At 46.4% G+C, this 26,276-nt stretch overlaps 1 protein-coding gene across 15 annotated transcripts in view; it reads right to left on the bottom strand.

Moving 5' to 3' along the window:
• Positions 1–26,276, bottom strand: part of SGMS1 (sphingomyelin synthase 1) — a 249,541-nt gene that overhangs the window by 37,700 nt on the left and 185,565 nt on the right. The window contains exon 1 of one of the 15 annotated variants that reach the window (XM_055322709.1): positions 23,520–23,626. The exons of the other annotated variants lie outside the window; for them this stretch is intronic. The gene's annotated coding sequence lies outside the window, so the exon portion shown is untranslated. Of the gene's footprint in view, positions 1–23,519; positions 23,627–26,276 lie in introns of those variants that run through there. 15 annotated transcript variants of the gene reach the window in all.

The following is a 26,276-nucleotide window of genomic DNA, read 5'->3' as shown; positions in this document are numbered from 1 at the left end:
TTCCGACACACGAGTTCAAACAGCCTTCCAAATTTCATGAGAAAATAAACCTTTGTTTTTCAAGCAAGCTTTGAAGCTTGAATATAAAGGCCTAGATGCTATTTTCGTGCAGACGATTCCAAAATCATGTAAAAGGGGAAAAGGCCATTTCTCTGGAAGTAATTGCCTGGCAGCTGCTCAGCACCTCAAAGGCCACTGCTCAAAGGCAGGACCCTAGGGCCCAGCCCTGGGAGGGGTAGTGGGAGGGTGACTTCCTCCTGGCCTCACACTCTCCCTCTACAATAGAAAGGAATGGAATATACTGCAGCATTTCTACTACCACCCCCACCCTCATCCAGAAAAGCCACCCTCAATCCCTTACTGGGAGAATGTTAATAAATACCGCAGAGCTCAAGTACTCGGACTTGGTCCTCAGAACTCAGAATCCGTAAGAGAATAAAATCTTTACACTCCCCAATACCCAATTATGAGCACTGGAAGAGGGGCTGGAGGGCTCGCTTGTTCATCCCCAAGTTTCGGATGTAAGTAAAGTGAAGTCCAGTGAGGTTGTGAAGCACCTAAACTCTCCTATGTAGCAGAGCTGTCCTGGAGGGAGACAAACCCAGCGTGCTTTCCAGGGCCGCCCGCTGCAAATACCCAACAAACTCACAGATGTGAACATAGGTGAGGGGGAGTCTAAGAGTCTTAAAAAAAAAAAATTTAGAGTCCTGTAGGATTAAGGGCAGAAATGACATCACATACTCATTATAGATTCCAAACCCAGCAGGGTTTTCTATCAGACCCCAACTAAGTGAAAAATAAATCTGCTAAAACAATTTGGGTCCAATTATTAGTACAGATATTTTAAGCTTTAAGATTATAAAAGCCATCAGATAATATGCCACAACACACTATAAACTATTTATGGTTGATTATCAAAGCCAGCTCTCTAGAACCAGAAATATAAGTTAAAGGAATTATCCTGGTAATGAAAACAAAACATTAACCAAACAAAATAACTAAATCATTTATGAATATGCGTTTATCCCTACTTGAAAAGCACATACTATATTATCTTATCGTCTGGCATTGTCTAGAAATAAGCATTGTTGTGTTAACAAAAAAAATACCATACAATTTAACAATGAACACAAGTTTTCAAGAAGTAAAACACCACAGAATGCATAGCACAACTATGGAGCAATTGCTCAGAAAATCTGAGTTCTACTAATTGCTCTGGACCTTATTCTAATCCTACTGCCTCAGTCTCCCATAATGGAACAATTTATTCCATTTGCTTACTGCATTAATTTAGGGAATTTATGCACAACCGACAGTGCTTTGGATAACAGAGAGTGATACATAAAAATATAAGAAATTAGTATACTGAATGTAATTTATTCTTTGAAGATTTGTGGAACTTTTATTTTATTTTATTCTTGTCATGTGAACCTACTTTTGTTTATTTATTTTTATTCTTTTTAATTTATTTTTTTATTGGAGTTTAATTTGCCAATATATAGCATATCACCCAGTGCTCATCCCGCCAAGTGCCCCCCTCAGTGCCCATCACCCCGTCATCCCCACTTCCCCACCCACCTCCCTTCCACTACCCCTTGTTCATTTCTCAGAGTTAGGTGTCTCTCATGTTCTGTCACCCTCACTGATATTTTCACTCATTTTCTCTCCTTTCCCCTTTTTTTCCTTTCACTATTTTTTATATTCCCCAAATGAATGAGACCATATAATGTTTGTCCTTCTCCGATTGACTTATTTCACTCAGCATAATACCCTCCAGTTCCATCCTTCGTCAACCTTTTAAAATATATGCCATGAAATTAAGAATCGAGTCTTGACTATTTTTTTAAGGCACATCCAGATGTTTCTACATGCTGACAGTGGCGAATGAGAGGAGAAAATAGTCCGGGCAAAATTAGTCTTAGAAGCATTCTGTGAGCTGAACTTTCTGCATCTTGCACCAAATTAGAAACAAAAGCAGAAGTAACGTGGAGATTCTGGTCTTCTAGCTCAAATCATCAACTTAGCGCAAGATCAGAATTTGATGAATGTGTAGGAGTTCAGACCTTTAACCGGAAACTACCTGTGGTGCCTTGTTAAAGAGTGACACGAATAAGAAATCAACATTGTTGTTTTGAAACACACGAACTGCCTCTTTGTAAACACTGCAAGTCTAGATGAAGGTCTTTACATCCCAGAACTTTCCATAAAAAGCCGCAGTAACCTAATGGACCTTCTAGGGAAGGCAGCCCGCTGCAACACTCAGGAGACAGGTACTCGATTCTTCTGCAGCCCAATGTGGAGAATACACTTGAATTCTTCCCTCCAATCTAATTAGTTATAGTTTTTTGTTGTTGTTGTCTTGTTTTTTTTGCAACTTAACACACAAAGAGTTAACCTAAATAGGCACAGTTCACAAAACTGTATTTATCTGAAGAGAAAAGAATGGCTGGAACAACTGCACAGTTTCAGCTGAAGGACCTGCATATTAACATCGATCTACAGTGGAAGAAACTGTACGTAGCTTTGATACCTGAACCTTTCCATGGTCCTTTTATTTCACATTGCTCTGACACGCAGTGTTCACAAATCCAGAGTCAGACTGACTGGCAAACAAAATCGTCCCTTAGAACGAGGTCTACGCTGGCTGATTTTGCTGAGACAGGAGGAGGGCAGGGCTAGGGATCCATGCAGGCCTCTAGGAGAGCCTCAGGCGGTGGCACCTTCTCGCCCCCCACCGCCGAGACCTAGGTTGCACAGTGTCTGGAGTGTATTCTCTCTCAGCAGTTGCCCTAGAACTTAACAAACCGACAGCCTCCCTTTATGCGGCCCCTGCAAAATGTCCCATTCCAATTTGGTAGACCCCAATGTTCCAAAGGGAAAGAGAGGAGTCTTGGCTGACAAAAGTAGCACACAGGACATAACGACAAGAAACCAGCCATGCCGACTGAAACAGGTATCATGGTTCTGGTCCTGCTCGGGTGGTATCGAACACAAAACTGTGCCAATCCATTTCAAGCAGAGTCCTACACCACCAGCGAGACTCGCTAATTCCATTTCCCACACCCTGAGCTTCCAATATGAGTCATCCTGGGATGGAATATAAACATTTAGTAACTAGAAAATTCAAAGAATCATTTATTACAGCAAAAATTTAAAAGACCACCTGAAAGACAAACAATAGGGAAAATTAAATACGGCATCATACCACAGAACACAAGCCTCCCCCTCTAGGACCGGACTAGATTTGTAGAGCTGTAGTGAGACATAGCTACACTTTTGCCAAACAGGTTACAAAAGACAATACCATTTCTGTAAACACACTGTGTCACAACTATTCACTAGAAAGAAGGCTGGAAGGCACGTATCAACTTCTGTCCTTTGGGCAATGAAATTGTAAACTAACTTTCTGCTCACTTTTTTTCAGCGTTCTAATTTCTCTAGTAAACACATATTGCTTGTGTTTAGAGAAGGGTTGTTTTCCCTTCGAGCATATTCTATGTTTTTAAACACAGAGGCCGCACCGTAGAGCACAGACACGTCCTGTTAGCTTTCTTTCCAAATAACAAGTGGGCTTGCGGATTCCCCACGTATTGAAACCTTTGCCTCCCGTGTGTAACTAGCCCCCGAGTCCTTCCTATTTCCCACATGTCTGAAAAACGGGCCAGGAGAGGAGCCAAATCATCCACAAGGATAAGGCTGAAATCTCAACCCCAGCGCACCAAGAGATTCCAGTCCAGATACTTCCCGTCTTGCCAGAGAGAAGACAACAACAAACCACCACAACTACACTATTCTACCCTCTCCTGGGTTTCTGATGCCCGCTCACCCAGGTATCTACGGCCAAATGTAAAAGACCGTTTGGAAACTCTGCCCTGCTGCCGTTACAGTAAGGAAGACCGCGCAGACTGACCGTGACAGCTGTCACCAGGGCTTTCCCCGGGGGTTTCATTCTTAGAACCCAATTACCGAAACTCTGAAGATGATCTATTTCCACTCAACTGATTAATAGCTGCCAACGTCTGAAACCAGCAGGACTATTTTAATATTCATCTGGTTACTCCGTGGTCTTTGAACACAGACTCACTGCAGCAGCACTTGGCAATGTTGGGGTATGATCAGTGTGTGCAAGTTCCACGGGCTCTCGCGTCCAGCCCGGGTATGCAGCGGTGATCTCACCTGCCCCCAGGAGCTGGGAAAGGCCCCCCATCGGCTTCTGGTTTAGTTTCTGCCTCCAGTATTCCCTTACTTTATGGCCTTTCCCTGCAAACAGTGGACCTGAGCTATACTCATACCCAAGTGGGTAGGACTTCCCTTCACATTCACTGTGTACCTCCCATATTGTGTCTTCTGCCCAGAGGGCCCTTCACATCACCCCCCCCCCCCAATTTTCATCCTTGTAGGATTACCACCTTCAGGAAGCCTAGGTTCATCTGCCTTTGAATCTTTTGAGCCTAACAAACAGTACATATGTAATAGATGTTTGTTGAACACATGAATAAAAAACAATGCAAAGCGATGGACCCAGTGATGTGTACCTCCTTTGTATATCAAGCATCTAAAAACCTACATAAATATAACTGCTGGAATTTTAATACCATATGGGCTTTGAAATACAGAAAGGGGACTTCCCATGCACGAAAAAAGGAGGCATCTCAAAGCCTGAGTGGGAAAGACACAAGCCAATACACTGAGCCCAGAGGGAGGTCAGCCTTGGATCCTAGCAGCCAGGGGCTGGGGTTTTAAGATCCAAGGGCAAAGGACGTGGCCTGAGGCCAGATCAGGCAGGCAACAGGAACCAAGACCCTTGAGTTAAAAAAGAATCCCTCTAAGACTGGAAAAGTTGGGCCCGTGAAATCAGCACACAACAATGCAAACTCCAAACTCACATGACTTGTGTGGTGTGGGTCTCAAGCCAAGAAATCAATGCAAACACAAAAGAGAAATAAATACAAAACAGCCCCTTAGAGACCTTTCAACCAGCAAGAGTTCACAGTATTCCCAAGGAAAAAGTAATGTCAGCTAAGATGAACAAGTACTGAAAATCATAAATCACATGAGGAAATAATCCACCACGAGGGAGACCCCTGCCAGGTGCGACAAACAGGAAGTTTGCCAGACCATGAACTTGAAAAAGTCAAGCAGGTTGGGAGACGCTGGGGCGGGGGAGGGGGGTGTTTTACAAAAGAGGCAAAGGGAAGTTGAAACATTAATGAAAGAATAAGACACACTCAAAAAAAAGACAGGTGTGTTTGAAGAAGGTGCAGGAAAAGCCCGGGCCTGTGACTGGCTGAGGCCCCGGGAGGAAAGGGGAGAGAACAAGCATTCAGCAGGGCTCGTGAGGGGATGAGAAATGGGCCGATGGAGAAGGTGTGTGTGTTTAAAGGCAACAGACAGGTTTTTCCAAACCCCCAAGCCCAAGTCATCCAGGCCCCGGCGGAGTTTTGCTCTAGGGAAGGTGGGGGACATGGAACGGACATGCAGCCAATCAAAAGATGAAGCCAAGGGAATCCCTGGGTGGCTCAGTGGTTTAGTGCCTGCCTTCGGCCCAGGGGCATGATCCTGGAGTCCCAGGATCGAGTCCCACATTGGGCTCCCTGCATGGAGCCTGCTTCTCCCTCTGCCTGTGTCTCTGCCTCTCTTTCTATTTGTTTCTCGAATAAATAAATAAAATCTTACAAAAAAAAAAAAAGGAAGAAGAAGAAGTTCCCTCCAGCTTCTCCCCACATGGCATAGCCGCCATCTCTCTGCCTGCGAGAACCTGCACCTGTCTTCTGTGGATGGGGGAGATGAACAGCCGCCAGGGCGGGTGACACCAACACAGGTAGAAGCAGGGGTGTCAGGGGCCCTGGACCCGGGGCGTGCTGTCAGGTGAGCGGCCAGCTGGCTCTTGATTTCAGCGCAGGTCATGGTCTCGGGGTCCTGGAATCGAGCCCTGCGTCCGGCTCCACGATGAGAGTGGAGTCTGCTTGGAGGTTCTCTTTCTCTGCCCCCCCCCCGACTGCTCTCTAAAATAAGCAAATCTTAAAAAAAAAAATAAGGGGGAAGGAGAGAGAGAGATAGCAAGTAGGAGCCTTGCACTAAAACAGAGACTAAATAAAACAGATGCCAACAGATGCTAAGTCAGACCTGCCCCAACCCTTTATCTCCCTGGACCCCACAATACTGGCTGCCAGGATGAAAACTTCCAGGCAGGTGAACAGGTACATGTTTCCTCAACACCAGACATTTTATGAGAGAAGAAACATGGATTGTCTTGTATCGAAATCCACAGAAACAAGATTCATGAAAAGTACTTCCGGACAGCATTTTTAGTGCTTCCTCTAAAATACGAATGCTTACAATGAGCACTGGGTGTTATACTATATGCTGGCAAGTCGAATTTAACTTAAAATATATAAAAAAATAAAAATAAAATATGAATGCATAAATAAAAATTAACAGACGTTTGAAGAAATGCTCTAATAAATCTGAAAGCTGGAGATCAAAACAAAATAGAACGTGGAAGACACAGACCAAGTAGGGAAGCACAATGGTAAGAAAAACTAGTATTCACATCCCCAGATGCTATGAACAAAATGGCACACGCACAAAAAGGCATTCAGAGAATTTTAAAGAGAAAGCTCTTTGTGAATTCATGGTAAATGTGAAAACCTCACTATATATGAAATTGGAAAAAAAATCATTAAAAAAAAAAACAAAGATGGAAAACAGAAAGAAAAGGTGGAAACATTAAACACGCAATCTAGGGAGTTCCACGTGTGAGTAGTAGGAGCTCCTGAGGGCGCAGGAGAAAGCAGATCTCTCAGACCTTGGGCTACGAATGCCAGATGGAAGCGTTAGTCAAGTGTCCAAGAAACATGGCTGAAAATACAAGTTCCTGCTATTATTATTTGTGTATTAATTATCTCAGCGGCGGTGCCTGGGGGGCTCAGTCAGTTGAGCATCTGACTCAATCTGATCTGAGCTCAGGTCTTGATCTCAGGGTCGTGAGTTCAAGCCCCACGCTGGGCTCTGCGCTGATGCCGAGCCTACTTAAATTAAAAAAAAAAATTAAAAAAAATTGTTTTAAAGGAAAAAAAGAAGCAAGATCTGGAAGGATGCTGTGCCCTCGGCTTGTCACCCCCTGGTCGTGTTTCCCTCCATCTCTCCCCACCGGCACCTGCTTCCAGTCCACATCCCCAGCCTCCCCCTCCCTTACTGGCATTTCCATCCCCAGCCATAGGAGCCACTGCAGACTTCAAGCTCGAGGACCAAAGACCAAGTCCTTGGAATGAAGGACCACAGGACACGAACCCCAAGACAGGCCGCCTTGGCGGAAGGTTTATTTTCAGGTGAAGACGATCGATGGAGAGGAAGCAGAGACAAGAACTGCTCTCTGCCCCGCCCCCCCCCAGCTGCCCTAAAGCTGGACCCAAATGTGTAAGGGTCGCCCCCACCCCTCCACCAGGAACCGCCGAAGGGAGTCCAGGGAGAGGAGTGAGACTCAGCCTGCACTCCCTTTCCCGTGTAGTGATTCGCTGGCTCGCGTTGCTGCCCTAGATAAGCAAAACGTCTCTCAGCCTTTGTCTTGCCTCCACTGCGAAAATGTACTGTTTCTGTTAGGAGGCGGTATTCACCCAAGCTCTTCCCCTTCCTTCCTCCTTGGGGTTCCTCCTCCCTAAGTGCTCCCTGCCTACACGCCAGGCTCCTTAATGAAGTCCTTTGCATTTCTCTCCGGAATCTGCCTTTTGTCAGTCTAATTCACAGGGCCACAGCCAGAGAACCTGAGATGGCTTCAAGGAAAGAGATGCTCTCCCTCCCAGACAGTGGGGTCACACCGCTGCACTGGGCAGTACTATAGAAACACCCAGAATAAAAGTACCATGAGATTTACATGCATTTTGGAGTCAGTCTCCATCTTCCCAAGATTTCCTAAATTCAGATTTCCAGTCTATTTCCCCCTTGTCTCACACAACCATCAAAACGTGCTAGAGGTTTAAGATTTCAGTTTCTAAAATGCTTCTCTCCCAGAATGCTTCTGTCACCCAGAAGTAGTTAGAAACTCTCATTTAGATGTGTGCTGATAATTCTGCTCAGAAGTATGGCCATTTTTAACCATCTATCGGCTTGGGAAGATCAGGGGGGCGGGGGGGCGGCAAATCACCACACACAATAGGACGCAGTAGGATGACGCAGGCAGCTACTTTATAGTACGGTGTTGAAGTGGTAGCAGAGTTGGTAGCAGACTGACAGCAGGCTGAAAGGACAGAACACAGTTTCCTGATTAATCTAAAATAAAAAAATCTTATCTATGGGGAAGTGGGTTTTTTTTTACAGTCCCCTGAGGATCAGAAATACCACAATACCACGTAACTCAAAACTCTTTCATTTCAGTGAGAAAAAGTCTACGCCATCTCTTCTAAACTTATACTTACAGAAATAAATGTAACTCACTGAGGTAAAAGGAAAGCTAATTTAGGGAACATGACCCTGGGGAGTAACACCATGTTCCAAAATTAGCAACAACTCACAGGCTCAGATAGGAGAAATCAAGTTCAAGTCTCTCTCCCAAAATAAATTTCTAATACTTCTGTGGACAGCCAGATGAGTGCAAACTATTTTCAGACCAGAGACATCCAAAGAGGTAAATTCGAAATTGATGGCGCTTACATGTGTATCCCCTGGACAGCCCTTGCTGCGAGGGCGCTGCCCGCGATCCCCCGCCTGCCTCCTGCCCTGGACCCCTTCTCCTGGTCTCCTGGAGGGAAACAGAATCAAGGATCCCGAGAAAGCAAGTGTGGGTCTCCTGTATCTCCACACTCAAAAATGCTGCTTGAAGTAACCCCCTTACCCCCCCAAACAGCAGTTACACCAACTCTTAGGAAATGAGTATCCATCTATCCATCATTCATGAACGTCTCTCTATGCACCACTGGCCATGACTTCTTGATTCTAACTACCTGATAATTTCTCAAACTTCCAGGGCCCACCTTCACTGAGCTTTTTATTTTTTAAATTAAAAATGTTTTCATTTGAGTAGAGTTGACATACAATGTTACTGTAGTTTGAGGCTTACAACACAGTGATTTAACTTCTCTATACATTTCGCTACCCACCAAGCTGTGCTGCTTCTTCAATTGACCGGAGGTCCACGGGACCAAGTGCGGCTGCACAGAAGGGGTGATCCTTACCCACTAATAGCAGGCACTGGAACAGACTCTGCTGGCAAGGGGCTGCAGCTCTGGCTTCGGGCCAAGGGAGAGTGCCACCAGGGGCAGCACGGAGCCCACCAATGCACTGCCCTGAGCCTGGAATGAGCCAGAAAGGCTGTGGGAGACATCCTCCAACAGAGATCCTGCGCCCAAGCAATACAAGGAGGCCTCGTAATTGCAAGAACCAGGACCTCTCTGAGTTCACAACCCCAGGATGATACTCCTTCCACCTTATCTGTTGGATTCTCAGGTGCATCTAGTGACCCCACAATCAGTGACCTGGCCAGGGCTGGTTCTGGGGAATCACACTCCACAAATCAGAGCTACCCTGCGATCTCACCTAAACAAGGCAACCACTTCAACATGGATTCTTGCTTCACACAACAATTTAATAAGCTTTATTCTCTGGCTACTTTAACTCAATGCAACAAAATCAGAGCCTTGCAAATGATGAACCCAAATCAGTGATGACAGTTGAACTGTAAAAATATTGCGTAACATCAACCTACGTTGTAAAATTAGCAAGCAAAAGGCATGATGAAAAAAAATAGAAGCCCTGAACAAGCACCGTTAAGGCTGTTGTTCATATGTGGTGAAATACATTCTTTTCAAAAAAACACTTCTGGGTACAGCTGACACACAAGGTGACACAAGTTTCAGGGGTGGGACACAGCAGTTCGACATCTCTACACATTATGCTGCGCTCACAAGTGTGGCTCCCACGTGGCACCACGTGGCACAATTACAGTACTAGAGACCCCACGCCCTATGCTGAGCCTTCCCTGCCCATGACGGGTTCGCTCCGTAACTAGAGGTCTGCACCTCCCACCCCCCTCACCCATTTCATCCATCCCTCCCCCACCCACAACCACCAGTTTTCTCTCTGATGAAAGACATTCTTGACTCGCAAAAAGCTTCAAACATACATTACCGTGCTGTGTTACAGAGAAGTAAATTCACACGGGTCATATGTAAAGTGTTCCCTCAAGTTCACGTGCATTTATGAAGTCTCTAACACGAACCCAAACAGGACGTGGGTGTATGAACCACAGCAGTAGGCAAACAACCATAAAAACACCAGCTCAAATACTTCGTAAGTCAGGACACCGGGCAAAACGTTTTTCATCTGTCACAGAGGGCAAGTACAAAGAACTCTTAAATCAGTTAAAGAAAAGACTTTAAACACAGATCACAAGTATGCCCATCACACACACACACACACACACAGAGCCAACCAACAAATGCAGAGGAAGAAAGAAGTCAACCTCACCAATTAAAAACAACTGAGCTACTCAGTCGCCAAAAATAAAGAAGAACCATAATTTTTAAAACCCCAGCAACTCCACATTGTCAATCGCACCTCCGAAGTGTATCCCACATCCGCTCACGTCTCCTTCCTCCCGTGGGACCACACTTCCAGTGAGTTTCTGCCTTGACCTCCTGCGCTTACCACCCACTCAAACTCCAGCTGCATTCTCCACAAGGCAGACGAGAACTTCTTAAGGTATGCGACACCCGTCTCTGAGGTCCTGCAGTGCTTCCCACCACTCTGAGAATAAAACCCACGCTTCGTCATCATGTGGCTTACGAGACCCTTCTTGCCTGTGTGTGGCCACGTGTCACCCCTGCACACTTCAGTGAGGCGAGTCTGCTTCTCGCTCCTGACTGCCTCAGGGCCTTTGAACATGCCTCACTGCTACCCGGGACACTTCTTCACTCAACTTCCAGGCCTCCACTCCTACGTCATCTCTTCAGGCGAGCCTCCTGTGACCATTCGCTCATCTACACCGTCCCACTTAGTGAGTGCCTTTCTGTCCTAGCCAGAATGGAGGCTCCAGGAAGAAAGGCCCTTTGTTGTGTCTTTCCACTCCTGTGTCCCCAGGAGCCAGCACAGTGCTCAGTACGCAGTAGACACTCAGTATAAATCTCTGTTCCACGAATGAAAAAACAAATCCTGGATGAGGAAGGCAGTTGGAAGTATCCAAACTCTAAGAGTGTAGGTCTCAAATGCAAATTCCTCACAGTGTGACAATAAACAGATTATGCTCTTTAAAACTCATTTTTCCCACCAAAAAAAGAGAATAAATCCATAAAATACATCATAGAAACTCATTAAAAATAAGTAATCTCTTAAAAAGAAATATAGCTGGGATTTTCAAATGGGAAAACACTTACCCTTTAACCACACCACTCCTTCCTTACAGACTCAGTTCCAGTAGGAGAAGAAAACGACGTTGAGCCCTGCTGGCTTCAGAACTGCCATTCTTTTTTTTTTTTTCTTTAGATTTTATTAATCCACAAGAGATACACACACAGAAAGAGAGGGGGGAGGGCAGAGGGAGAAGCAGGCTCCTGCAGGGAGCCCGACGTGGCACTCGATCCCGGGACTCCAGGATCACACCCTGGGCTGAAGGTAGATGCTTAACCACTGAGCCACCCGGGCTGCCCCAGAACTGCCGTTCTTAAACATGCAAAAGGAACTGGCCATCCCTAGTGATGTGTGAAAAGGAGGTTTGGAGAGGTTTCTTCTTTGCCATAGAGAAAGTAGAGGGAAAATCCAGAGTCAAGGCCACAATACAGAAACCAAAAGTATTCAAAGAAAATTTACAATTTCTTACTCATACAGTGAATTTAAAAAAAAACGAACTTTTTTCCTCAAGTTATAAACACAGTCATTTTCCACCTAAAATTAAGCTGTTATATTTTTCAAAGTTACCAGAATCCTCCTCGGCAGCACATGATCAGGTCTGTAAGAGTATCGCGGTAGGAGATACGATATCGTTGTGAGAAACAGGAGACCTTACAGACGTTTCCCAACAACTTCAGAAAGTACGAGAACTTCTAGATCCTTTACAGATGGATCTGCAGCCCGGCGGAGACCCTGGCTGGAGTATCACCAGAGAATACAGGCATCCCCCTGAGCAAAACGGGGTCAGGCCGGCATGTCCCTAAGTATTCCGCTCCTGAGAGAGCTTGGCCACTAGAACAGACGTGCGGGTGTTGGCCCTGGAGTTGGGAGTTTTTTTTAATGCCCAGATTACGGAATGCTCTTTTTTCTCTTCCCAAGACTCTGTATGCTTAACACATAATCCGTTTGAGGAAATGTCAGCTTCACATACAATGAGAACATGTTATCATAACCTGAAAAGGTGGCCGGGCTCATTAAAAGCATTTCACCATCTCGTCAAATGGTCTAAAGATGTAAACTGTGAGAGCAAACAATTTAACTTCCAAATGTCACAGGTTATTTCAGTACAGAAGAGAAACAAGGAGCAAGGCAAAATACGGATTTAATTTGTAAAAGAACAAAACACCAGTCATGAAGATCAAACCTGGAAACTGACCAAGAACTGCAATTATATACTTCATTTTGGGGAAAAGACTCTCTCAATTAGGAGGGTATTCAGCAACTGAGAATGCCAAAAATGGCTTTCCAAATGATTTCTGAGAACCGGAAGCATACCGTAAAATGACAGCGGCAGTCCCCATTATCTGGATCGTGCTCTACGCCTACATTAGAGGAGTCAAGCTACACACATAATGAAAAGATCCTCGTTCTAAAATAAGTGTGGCTTGCATAGATCTCTGGTACATCCTAGAGACACCCTGTTCATTACAGGAACTTGTTGATCAGCATTCAGAGAGCAGATTACCAACGCGCTCTGGCAAGGCAACAGGCACATCACAGTCTTCGCTGAAGACACAAGCTCAAATTCATCTTCTATTTATAATCCTAATGAGCTTTTCTTTTTGGTATAAACAGAGCCAGTGCTAAAGAGCTAAGAGTGGAAATCATACATATCTATAAAAGCCAAATCGCTTCATCAAAATAAAAACAAATCTTTATTAAAGCACATACCAAACATTTAACATCATCCTGGGCATTTGTTAAGCCACAAGGACATTCACCATGGCTCCTGCCTAACTGGGTTATTTAGTATGTCCAAAATCCAAATTCCCATTTCTCTCCAAACCTGCTTCTCTTGCGTGCCTTCTTCCATTTCGTGCATTGCAATTCCAGTTTGCCATTTGCCCGGGCAGTCTCTCCCCTCCCATGCAAACCATTAGAGCCAATCAATCCCATCAGGCATAAGACCCATAATACTCAAAGACATACCTGTGTACTAACCAGAAACTTTTATTCGGAAGCCCCCCATACAGACTTGCATGAAAATATGCAGTTTGACTGAAAATGTTCGGTGGACTAACAGAACATCTAGCATAACAGTGTCCGAGTAAATGCTTGTTGAAGGAGTATGTGGAGCTGGCCATCACCAGCATCTAGCATGTCAGCACTTACTCGTAGTCCTGAGGTTCCCGCCTGATGGCTACTATTCACCACTAAGGAACATCAATCAAACCAGGACCCACAAGAATAGCAGGATCATGCAGTGAACTTGGAGTTACCTTATTATTCCCAAAGTGGTAAAGATTTTTGTTTCTAAAGCTCATCACTGTACTGAGCAGCCATTCTCGGGGCACGGTGTATCCCCAACAGTGAAAACTGATGATGTGGGTAGGGTAGCCCGGGGAACGTGACAGGCTAAAAGGAACCAAACGTACCAAAGGCGTGGAACAGGAGATAAATAAGAGGAATGTATGTAAGATTCAACACAACCAAAAATAATTGGATAGAAACTTGTTAAGGCCATCATAATCTTTATGTAAGGCAATGGGACATGATTTACCAAAATCTACAACTTACTTTATGGGCCAGAAATTCCATTTCTAAGAATCTGGCTTACAGGCATATTAATGAGTCGAGATGTTGATTCAAGAACATTCACTGCAGCCCTGTTTACAGAGCAGAACTGCCTAAATATCCTTCATTGGGTCTGGATAAATAAATGTGGTATTTCTTCACAACCCAATACCATGCAGTCGTCTGAAGGAATGGGGCGGATCTGTAGAAACCAAGATGTCTGTGATGCAGAAATATGTATTATTTTCATTGTAAGATGCCTGTATTTGGGGGGCATCTGGGGGACTCAGTTGGTTGAACATCCAACTCCTGATCTCAGCTCAGGTCTTGATCTTAGGGTCATGAGTTCAAGCCTCACTCTGGGCTCCACGCTGGGCACGGAGCCTACTTGAAATTAAATAAAGTAAGTAAGTAAACAAATAAATAAATAAATAAATTGAAATGCATGCATTTTGCTGCATGTATGTACTTATGTGTGTATAGGCATAAAAAGTCTACAGGTAGGGCAGTCCGGGTGGCTCAGCGTTTTAGCGCTGCCTTCAGCCCAGGACGTGATCCTGGAGTCCTGGGATTGAGTCCCACGTCGGGCTCCCTGTGTGGAGCCTGCTTCTCCCTCTGCCTGTGTCTGTGCCCCCTCCCCCCTCTCTCTCTGTCTCTACCTCTCTGTGTCTCTCATGAATGAATGAATGACTAAAAAAAAAAAAAGTCTACAGGTATGCACCATACAGAGGCTATGGGACAAAAGGAATGGAGATTGGAGTGGGGAAGGGAACATCACTTGCTCATACATGATTTATGCAATAATCTGTGCTTTAAAAAAAATGATGATTATGGAGAGTACAAGAGATAAACGAGAAAGAGAAGAGGGAAGGGAAGAAAGGTTACTGACGAATCCTCAAGTCCAGCATTAACACTGTTTTTTAAAATATCAATGCCCAGGGCACCTGGGTGGCTCAGGGGTTGAGCGGCTGCCTCTGGCTCAGGGCAGGACCCTGGGGTCCTGGGATCCAGTCCCGTATCTGCCCCCCGCCCCCCGCAAGGAGCCTGCTTCTCCCTCTGCCTGTGTCTCTGCCTCTCTAAGAATAAATAAATAAATAATCTTTAAAAAAATATATTATCAATGCCTATCTGGAAACACTGGCCCAAGTCAGGTAGGCCTGGGCTTCGCCTTCCCTGACAGCCACCTCTCCCTGGGGCTTTGGGCCGCCTACATCTTTGGAAATCCATCCAGCCAGGCTGGCAGCAGTAGCTATGGTCAGAATGAAAGATAAACAGAGCAGCCCTCAGCCCCAGCCACCTGCAGGCTCTGCTAACCCATCCCAGAGCTGAGCCGCACGACAGCAGAAGACAGACTTTCTTCTCTTTTTAAATTCTCACATACCCCTGAGGTTAAAACTACTAGATTATTAGATTTTTTAAATTAATTAATTAATTAATTTATTTATTTATTATAGTCACAGAGAGAGAGAGAGAGAGAGAGGCAGAGACACAGGCAGAGGGAGAAGAAGGCTCCATGCACCGGGAGCCCGATGTGAGATTCGATTCTGGGTCTCCAGGATCGCACCCTGGGCCAAAGGCAGGCGCCAAACCGCTGCGCCACCCAGGGATCCCAGATTATTAGATTATATTAGATGTACATGTATATAGCTTTTATATTACGTAACATCTACATGGTAGTAAGCTTGGGGATTAAAAGCTGAGATTATATTTAATTGATGTTTGACCTGTGGGCCTCAGGTGACACCTGTCCATCTCTGGGAAGAGTCACCATGTACAACAAGAAACTGACCAGCTGAACCAGCACCATTAACGAGCGATGCTACACTGTGATAAATCATCTTGGAAAGCGTTCAAACATATGGAAAAATACAAGTGATATTCTATATCGCCAATTTTAAGCAAGCTTCTATGCAGTCTATATGTGGCTTAATCATGGTTTTGTGATATTTGTATCACAGATAGATATACATGGCCAGAAAATGAGAGTTTAGGTCTACACACCAAATGGATGTCGCTTACCCCTGGTGACTTAACGCTTCTACTTTCCTTCTTACAGCTCAACATTTACTATCATGGATATTTAATACTTTTCTAATAAACAAGAGGCTATAAACATAAGTAGCTGTTTTAAAGGTGGGTGCCCTCCTCCAGTACACACACACACACACACACACACACACACACACACTCCATCTCCCACCTGACCCTCACCAAAAGTCCCCCAACACACCCCCTTGTCTCCTATTATCAAGAGCACCTGAGAGGAGACCCAGCGAGCATACAGATCTAACTTACAGCTCCTCTCAAAACCAGCTTCGTTCTGGTCTCACCAAACTCCCTAGGGTTGTCACTCTGGGCTTCATCCTTAGGAGCTGCCGGTTTTATCACATGGCCATGGGCATCACATGCCAGTGAGAAGCGCACCACCGTATACTAGCTGATGCGGTATCAGCACATAGCAACTGTTTTCTGTACTTCTGTGGAACCCCTAACACATGTAAGTCCAAATAACAAAGGTCAAGGTCTTTAGAAGCAGGTTATGGAATTCAGCAGGAGTTACACACAACGTACAATGGATTCCTACCAAGGAAGGAAGGACCTGTTTTTATTTAAACAAACAAACAAACAAAACGCTTAAATCTTTTATTTGCAGGTACTTTGTAGACCATAAAATTAGCTGGTCCTCTCGGCAAAAATTCTGGTAAGTCTGTTGTACCCCTATTTTACTTATAAGGACATGGAGGCTCAGAAAATGATTTTCAGGTTAGATCTTTGTACTACAGTTTTAATTCTATTATATCAAGGGGATTATTCAGAATTTCTCATTGAATTATCTGAGATAAAAAGGTAAATGATCCACTTCTTCCTTTTGTTAAAAAGACTTCTGTTACAATTCTATTTTATCAAGATTTTAAAAATTTATACAGGATTTTCTTTCAAACTTGTATTCTCCACTTTGGCCTCAAGTTTTAAAACAATCCTGTTATTTCAAAACACGTTTTTTACAAACCATCAATCTTTTCATAAAATAAGACTAAAGGATGGTTTTCTTCTTGTATCATTTGAATTAAATGGTACAAACACCATGTGTGGAACTGTGCCAACTATACGGAGAAAAGTCTGAGAGCACCGAGAGAGAGAGAGAGAGAGAAACACAGTATTTGTCACTTGGAGACAAAGGATATAGAAATTACTTGGAAAAAAAAAACCCACGGTGTCTTTATAATGAATAGTTTCCACTTTCCTTTTTTTTTTTTTTAAATTTCATTTGTTTATTCATGAGAGAGAGAGAGAGAGAGGCAGAGACACAGGCAGAGGGAGAAGCAGGCTCCACGCAGGGAGCCTGACGTGGGACTCGAGCCAGGGTCTCCAGGATCAGGCCCTGGGTTGAAAGCAGGTGCTAAACCGCTGAGCCACCGGGGCTGCCCTGTTTTCCACTTTCCTACATAAAAATGTACATAAGTTTGACTTGAACATGAAGGATGTTATTTTAAAATTGCCTTAAATATAAAATTCTCCTATTACTGCTTCATATGCACACACGAAACAAAAATACATATAATTTTATATTATTAACATGCATTGCTTTTTTTCTCAACAGGCACAGACACTCTTCTGTTACTACAGAGACTGTGCAACATTTGGTCAGGGCTGCTCTCCCGCACACACACTTGAACACGAGGCAGCCCCTGGCCTGGTGCTTCCAGTGGGCTCTGGAACATCCAGGAATGGGTTCAAATTCTCCCTCCTTCCGTTACTAATGATGCCTTCCATCTGGTGTGAACATTCAAGCTTGTTTTTTCATCTCTAAAATGCGAATAAAATCTCAGGTGGCTACAAAGAAACTGTTTTTGCTTTTTTGCTTTGAAACAATTTCAAATTTAGGGAAAAGCTTCAGTAAGGCTGAGGCATACCCTTTGCCTAGCTTCCTCTCCGTTAATAATTTAGATGGCCACAGGCCGGTCCTAACACCCGGGGACTAACACTGCTATTATCATTAACCAAGAAACAGACTCATTTGCATTTCCCCCGTGTCCCGCCAGTGTCCGCTCTCTGTCCCCACCACCACCTGGCTGGCCCATCTCCTCGATCTCCCCTTGTGCTTCCAGGCCTTGACACCACGGTCAGCAGGAGTTACTCTGCAGAGCATCTCTCAGTCTGGGTTTCTCAGGTGTTCTCTCAAGATCAGCTAGAGGCTCTGCATTTTTGCAAGAGCCCCTCAGAAGTGATGTTGGATCCTACTCAGGGCATCATCGTATGACCGGGCATGCGATGCCCCCGTCTTTTTACTAGTGATGCTAAGGGCTGGTGACCTCGGAGAAGTCCTCCACAGATGGCACCTACTACTATGGCAAAGTTTGGGCCAAGAACACGAGTTCTGGAACCAGGCAGATGTGCGTTCTCATACCTATTCCACCCACTCCTGCCATGTGACCGTGGGCAAGTGTGTTCACTCCCCTACCTTCCTTGGGTGTGCAACAAAGACAAAACCTCCTGGGACATTGTCAGGAGGCCACCACAACATTGTGAAGATGACAAAAGGACAAGATTTAGGGAAAGCACTCAGTGCCTGGAGGTCTTGAATGTTCCATCAATCAAACACTATTATTACTTTGTAAGGAAGTTACTATTTTTCTGCAAAAGCAGCGCTGTGACCTAAGGAAGTCTGAGATCCGAGGGAAAAGATGCATTTGGGGCACTGTGGAGGGAGGCTGGAGGGCTGTGAGGAGGCAGGTGCAGAGCCAGCCACTCCCCTGACCTCAGAGAACCCGCATCATTGGTGGTCCCTGCTGTGGATGGCACGGGCGGGGGGGGGGGGCTGGCCCACATTGTGCCCCTGGTAAGATCACCACGCCCCTGCTGGGATCCCCTGCAGGAGTTGCTGGCTGAGGCCCAGGATGGCTAGGTTGTTTCCTTGTCCAGCTGCCTCTGCTGACCCACACCTGTCCCTCAGTGAAGGGGGATGCTCAGGACGTCTACAGGTGGGAGTTAAAACATATGAGAAAACGATCGCTCCTCTCAAAAGACAAATCTAACCCGAAAGGAATCAGAAAATCAAGGAAACTTAGAACTAACCCTGAGTGGTCTGGATACACGAGCCAGAGCTTTATAAACACTTCTGCATCAGAGTGTACGAAGGATCGTAAAACCAATCACTGCACCACGGCCTCTGGATTTGACCTCAGCTCTGGAAAGCCTCATACAACCTACAGACACAACAGGACCAAGAGATACACTCGTGCTGTGGGGCAGACTCGACTCTGTCCCGCGGCTTAGCTGCTAATTCCCAAAGTACTAGAGCAGTACCTGTGTTCTCTGAACAAGCCCGTCTCACCGACACTAGTGCTCTGGCGCCCAGGCCAGGACACGGACCAGAGGCCCTGCTGACCCTTACGTGACTTTTCAGAGCACCGCATGTTCAGAGGGCAGCTTAAGTCACAAACGGCGCAGGAACAGGAATCCAAGGCCACAGGCGCCTGGGTGGCTCAGTCGGTTGAGTGCCTGACTCTTGCTGTCAGCTCAGGCCACGATCTCCAGCCCCCATCGGGCTCCACACCAGGCAAGGAGCCTGCTCTGCCCACCACCCCCACTGCCTGCACACGCTCTCAAAAACAAATGAAAATTAAAAAAATTCCAAGGCCCCTTCTTAGCACCTTTCTGCTCCGCGTGTGAGAGGGAAGGTCTGTGACTTGCCTTCTCACGTCCTGTTCCTGCCTCCCGGCAAGGAGGGAGGTAAGGATGGCCAACACTACTCAGCGTGTACTAGGACCTTGGCTTTTCACAGACAGGCTCACTGAAAGCAAAGCAATCCCATGAAAATGAGTAAGAATCCCTACGGAGAGGTGAGAACCAAGGCCCCAGGAGCGGGCTGAGCACACGAGGCCACACGCTGGGGTGGGCTTCCAACAGCTCCAAGCCTGTGCGCCCCACACTACACGCAGGGGTGTGCACCTCCCAGCGAGGATGCCTCCCCTTCACATCATGGAGTGAGGCCAACAGAAGATTCCAAGATGCGTTTTCTGCTCCTTGAAGTGTGGGGCACTGTTGCCATGAGCCTTGTTATCAACGACAGATTCTTCTCCCCTCTTTCCCCACCACCTCAGGGGCATACTCAAGGGTCAGCAGCACTGGGGTCAGCAGCCCCAACCTGGGGTACCCTTGCCTCGTCTGCTCCTCGCCCAGGCTGGTGCGGCCACCACCCTCCCACCCTCGCTGCGTGGCTGGGAGTCAAGAGCAGACTTCCCATCCGGAGCCCAAGACGTGCACAGTCTTACCTCTGGCCCCAAGCACTTGAGCTCCACCTGCCACGCAGACCACTCCTGGGCCTGTGTCCCATGTGCCACAGTGGGTGGCGTCACATCAGGGCACAAACCACGCAGGGCGTCCCACACACCCGCGTTCCTCAGCCCCGGGGGCAAAGGCACACAAAGGTGACGGCTTCTTCCAGAGAGCCCTCCCACCCCCCACCCCCCGCTCCCCCAAGCCCGGGTTCCCAGCTCCAAGGAGCTGCTGCAGGAAGCAGAGACACGAGGTATGTGTGTCTGTGTGAACGTCTCCACCTCACACCACGTCCTCCTTCATCAGGGCTTTCCCTGCTCGTCCCAGAAGAACGTGTCCTCCTTGGGAGCGACTCAGACACAGAACGCATCAGGGCGGGTGGGCGAGTGGACAAGCCTCTCCAGCCCCGTCCTTCAGGTAGGCTGTGTCAACCGTTTGAGGAGCCTCCTTTAGGACTTAGGGGGAAGAAAGCAAATCTAACTGTCACAGGGAAAAAGCGAGGGGGGAGACCCATACGTATCGCATCACGCCGTGTATGTAAAGGACACGGAAGGAGACACACATAAAACATTGTTGGACGCTTCAAGACGGGCAAGGCACTGAGCCCAGGGAGCAGATCAGCGGTGACAGGGACCCACACCTGTCCCTTGGCATCCCCTCTTCCACTTCAAGGTGGACCCACGTCAGTGTGTCATCTACTCGACACATTGAGTATTCAAGTTAAATAGTAAAACAGAGACAATGTGCTTCTCACAAGCCCAGACCCCAGCACAGCGCAGGGACTCACGCTGAGACAGAACCAATGAAACTCTAACTAGTGTAACGGAACAGGAGTTGGTGCCTCAGTGGCACCGGCTGCGTGAAATCACCCACGGACATGACAGCAGCAGCACCGAGAAAGGGGACCGCGATCCCCTCTTACGGAGGATGCTATCAACCCAGAGGGAAGAGTTTAGACTCATCTGGCAACTGGCAGAGACGGCCACTACCATCCCCAACAGCTGCTCCCAAGACGCCCGTGGGTGGAGGGTAGACACAGCCCTCCACGGGCTGGCGCGCCGGCCTGACAGACTCCACACCAAGGCGGGCGATGCTCTAGCTCATGATTTCCTTACAACTTCATGTAAACTGCGTTTTGCACCAGACTACAGTCATGGCTACCTTCACACAAGACCATCCCCTTGCCCGAATCTTCAAGAAATGATGCATTGACAGGGTCACTTCATGCCCCTTGACCCGCCCACTGCTGTCTGGGTGGATTCAATTACCTTAACTTGAGAATCACACTCTGAGTCTCTAAAAGTCTACAAACGGGTCACACGGCAATGGAGGCCAGGCTGTGGGCGCTGAGACCTCACTGACGGGCCCTGCGGGTGCCTCCCGCCCCCTTACCTACCCCCCACACACGGCCACTACCAGGCTCCCCAAATAAAAGCCCTCCGGAGCCCCCGCTGGCTCATTTAAAGAGTGGCTCGGGTGCAGCCCTTCCCCGCGCACGCCTGCTGAACTCAGTCCAGGGGAGCCGAAAACACAAAATCTCCAACAAGCCCTGTATCTCATCAGACTTTGAATGAACCTTTTTGTTTCACGAACAAAACTGCTTCTAAGCACTTTCTCAATTATTAGGCCGTGCCAAGTGCATACTGGCCAATGTACTAATTGCAGATCTGTTTATTTATGTGTTAAAACCAGAACCTCGGTTTGCTGACATTTGGCTAACCAACCATTTTGACTAATTTAATGTTTGAACTAGCGCGGCCTATCAAGTAACATGTGCCATAGTCCACGTTCCCCTGGATTTTAGCTGGCTCTCTCTCAATTTTTTCAAAGCAACTTCATATTGAAAAATTAGGTTAACCTATTTTCTGTAACAAATTCCTTGACTCATAAATCACTGTTAAAATTCCTGCACTGAAATTATGTTCGATTCTTCCTGAAATAGTTGGTACTTAGTAAGTGTAATGCCCCTAAAGCAAATGCATACACCATGTTTTATGAAACACGTGTTGCAGGAAAGACACTCCATCCGGAAACTAGTTTTAACTGATGAGATAAAAGAAAAAGTGTCTTTGCGAGAAACAAAATACACAAATTATGAGATTATTACCATAAAAGTTTCTTGAATAAAGCACAGACTCTGAGGAATCATTTTACTCCCTTAGGGAATTTCGGCCAATAGAACATTCATGTCTAGACATTTTAAAAGGAACTGGGAAATCTGATGTTTGCACCAAGTTCCTATGGGGGTAGTAGGATGCCCAAACAATTTCCCTACCAGATCAAAGATCTCCAGCTCCCAGGAAACATTTCAGACACTTTAGGCTCAAAAGAATTCCACTGTCACGAACGAAAGTGTGCAACGGTAAGAGTAGCAGTGGTCACAGTCAGGATTTGGTCTAGCAGTGGAGACAGCTCCTGGAGGTGGCGCCTAGGTCACTCAGTCCGTGAAGTGTCCGCCTTCGGCTCAGGTCAGGATCTCAGGGTCCTGGGATGCTAGGATTGAGCCCTATGTCAGGCTCCTTGCTCAGCTCCTGTTCCCTCTGCCCCTCCCCACTGCTCATACTCTCTCAAATAAATAAAATCTTTAACACCCCCTCCCCCCCCAAAAAAAAAACAACAAAAAGGGAGAGGTCAGAAGGGAAACCAATGTCATGGGGGCAAGATATTGATGTCAGGAATCAGCTCCGGAAAGGGTGTGCGGGCTGCCCTGCCCCTGCTGTGGAACAGAAGGATGTCAGTGAGGACACAGTCTTCCCCAAACATCTCCAGGGTCTTGCCCACAGTGCTGTGAATTTCCCAAACATCTGTCACAGCAGCATTCAAGTATAAAGAAGGTACGCTCCAGCTTCACAACAGATTCCAAAGCAACTCAAAACCCATCGAAACAGGAAGGCTTCCAGGCTAGGAGACGCAAGAACTAAAGTCAAGTCACTGAGGACCCCTCCCCATCCTTCGGTTTCTCTTTGAACTGAACCAGGCAGAGTTCAACACCTCTCCTCACTCTGTGCTGCCCTGGGGCCTGATAAGACAAACCATATGGGAACGTTTCAAAACCAGGAAACACTGCACAAAAGAGATTGTCAGAGTGCTCAAAGCATGGCAAATCTAGAAACGACTCAGCTGTCATGTCAACAGCTTTCCGTCCGGGGAACTACAGAAATAAAACAAGATCTAGCCACACGCCCCGGGAGTAGCTTGTTACTCTAGGCCACGGCTTCTCTAGGAGTTTGATAAATTACGCAAATCACTGTGACTTCGATTTGGATCTACTTCTCATAAACACAACATCATAAGGAAAGGCCTAGCCTTCCACCTAACCCCACAAACCAGGGAGGCCACAGGCATACCTCCAGTTTCTCCTAGTAACCGGACTGTGACCTTCACACCACCAAGACTGTCCGCCTCAGGGTCCCAGACGACCAGCCTATTGAGCACTGCGCAAAGGGCAAGGCTGCCAGAAGGTGCACCTTTAAAACACCAGCAGGGCACAGTCCAAGAGTTATTTCGGGAACAAGAGAAAGAAAAGTCAACAGACAAAAAGTAAATAATTGAGTAACAAACAGGAGAACAAAGTGTTGGAGCAACATGATATGCTGCCTGCGATTCCTTTAAAATACCACCCACCCCGCCCCGGAACCACAATCACAGAGAGTTGACAGTCATTAAGGCTGGGTGGTAAGGATATGGAGTTCATTTCACTTGTCAGTCTATGTTCTTAAAAACGGTTTTTAAAAACTGCTTCAATAAAATGTTTTTAAGCTTTGACTTAGTAGGAACCCGATCTGTTCTGAAAATAATACACAGACATATACAAAAACAGAAAGCAGCCAGAAAAAAGAAGAAAAACAAATGCACCCACAAATTTATGTGGGCTGGTGGGATGAAACCAAAGGGTAAGTAAGTGGATGCCACGTGCCACCAGCACAGCACCACCGCGCATAGCTCATAGATCTGTCCGGCAAGCCTCACACATTCCTCACGGTTACTAGAGCCGCCATTCCTTGATTTCACTTACCCTTCTAGGGTGAGGAATATGATGATTTAACACACTGAGACATAGCGAAACCAGCAGCTCTTTAATAACCTGTCCCTACGCACATTCCCTGAACAAAGTGCAACCTGCCCCTGGCTGTGCACCCAAGTGTCACCCACCTGTCACTCCACCACTGGGTGGGGGCCTCTATCCACTAGCTCTTTGCTCAGAAAATGAGGACATAAACCCGGTTTCTTTTCCCAAAGAGGTCAGGTCTAGTCCACAATGGAAGAGCAAGGCAAAGGGTCAGACACTAACAGGCAAGACTGCCTCACACCAGGGTGATTACAGGAACCAGAGGAAGCCCAAACTACCGCTTGCCGTTGACCGGGAAGACACACACACACGCTAAAGCTTCACTCCATGTGCTCTACTTCTTCCCTTGCCCCATCTTTCCTTTCCAGCACTGCAAGAAGAGGACAGTCAGGAACATCCGAGAAACTCCACAGCGGCAGGTAGGGAGGCAGGTTAAGCAAGGAGACTCTGTTCTTGAAACTCCATTTGACAGAGGTACTGAGTTCTGAGGCCAGCTACTTGTGTGGGCCAACTACATACCGGCAACCTTTCGCGACAGCCGTCCCTCAACAATAAAACAACATTCTCTTGGCAAAATGTTGTGTCAGTATGCACAGCCAAGACGCAGCTAACAGGAATGTTGGCTGGGAAGTACAGCTTCAGAAGATCTTACAGGTGAGGGCAGCCCGGTGGCTCAGTGGTTTAGTGCTCCCTTTGGCTCAGGGTGTGATCCTGGAGACCCAGGATCGAGTCCCACGTCGGGCTCCCTGCATGGAGCCTGCTTCTCCCTCTGCCTCTACTTCTCTGTCTCTCATGAATAAATAAAATCTTAAAAAAAAAAAGGGTCTCACAGATGAGTTGATAAAGGTCCAACCCCCAAACTAGGGGGATTCTTTTGATCTAACGTACTCAGAACACTGTTTACTTCATCCTCCAGGAGCAAGAAACCGAGGATCTGAGAGTTCAGACTCGACCTTTGTCACCTGAGTCATACATCCTATCTCTCTATATGAACACTGGGAAAGCAGGGGAAAACGGCCACATCAGCCAATTCTCAGGCTGAAGAGGAAAATCAGCTACATTCCCTTCTCATTATCTTTCCTCTCTGAGCTTTTAAGAGAAGCTTTTCCTTTTAAAAAAAAATTACATTCAATTAGCCAACATATAGAATATCATTAGTTTCAGATGTGGAGTGCAGTAATTCATCAGCCTCATATAACCCCCCCCCCCGTGCTCACAACAGGTGCCCTCCTTCATGGTCATCACCTCGTTAGCCCAGACCCCCACCCACCTCCCCTCCAGTGACCCTGTTTGTTTCCTAGAATGAAGAGTGTCTCATGGTTTCTCTCCAACTCTGATGTCTTCCTATTCAGTTTTCCCTCCTTCCCCTATAAGCCTCTGTGCTGTTTATGTTCCACATATAAGTGATAATTGTCTTTCTGACTTATTTCACTTGACATGATACCCTCTACTTCCATCCATGTCGATGGAAACAGAAAAGTTCCATCCTTTTTGATGGCTGAGTAATATTTCATTGTATATACATAGCACAGAAGAGAAGCTTTTCTTAAAAACTGGCCAGTCCCTACCTTATGGATGATGCGAATCTTACCATGTTTCCCATTTGGCTTTGGCCACCTGTAGCGCCTGAGCTAAACGTGTAAACCACATCTGCAACCGGACTGAGCCTAGACATCCAGTGCTGGTACCTGAAGAGTCTGAGTGCTCGTCTCGTGAATCCTACGATAAAACGTCCGTCACAGGCCACCTGAATTCCTACTTCCAGGAAGATGAGTCAGGAGCAGCAAACAGGTGACAGCACAGTGCCAGTTCTCCCAACACTTCAGATGATGGTCTGTACCACAGTTTATGACTCATGACAGGGCAGAAATTGTCCAGACCTGATCAAGAATCACATCTGCCAGCAAACTCCTGTTGCCGTTGGGTTATCCATTAACTTTCAAATTGTGGGTTTTCTCAGAAGGTGTGGTCTTTAAAAAGGTCTGAGCAAATTCTGGTGCCAGGAATTATGAAACAGACATCAAAGTAAATCCGA

The sequence above is a fragment of the Nyctereutes procyonoides genome, unplaced genomic scaffold (assembly GCF_905146905.1).
Source record: "Nyctereutes procyonoides isolate TBG_1078 unplaced genomic scaffold, NYPRO_anot_genome, whole genome shotgun sequence".
NCBI lineage: Eukaryota > Metazoa > Chordata > Mammalia > Carnivora > Canidae > Nyctereutes > Nyctereutes procyonoides.
Note: the sequence above shows the minus strand (reverse complement) of the source record. Positions and strands in the feature narration are given on the sequence as shown.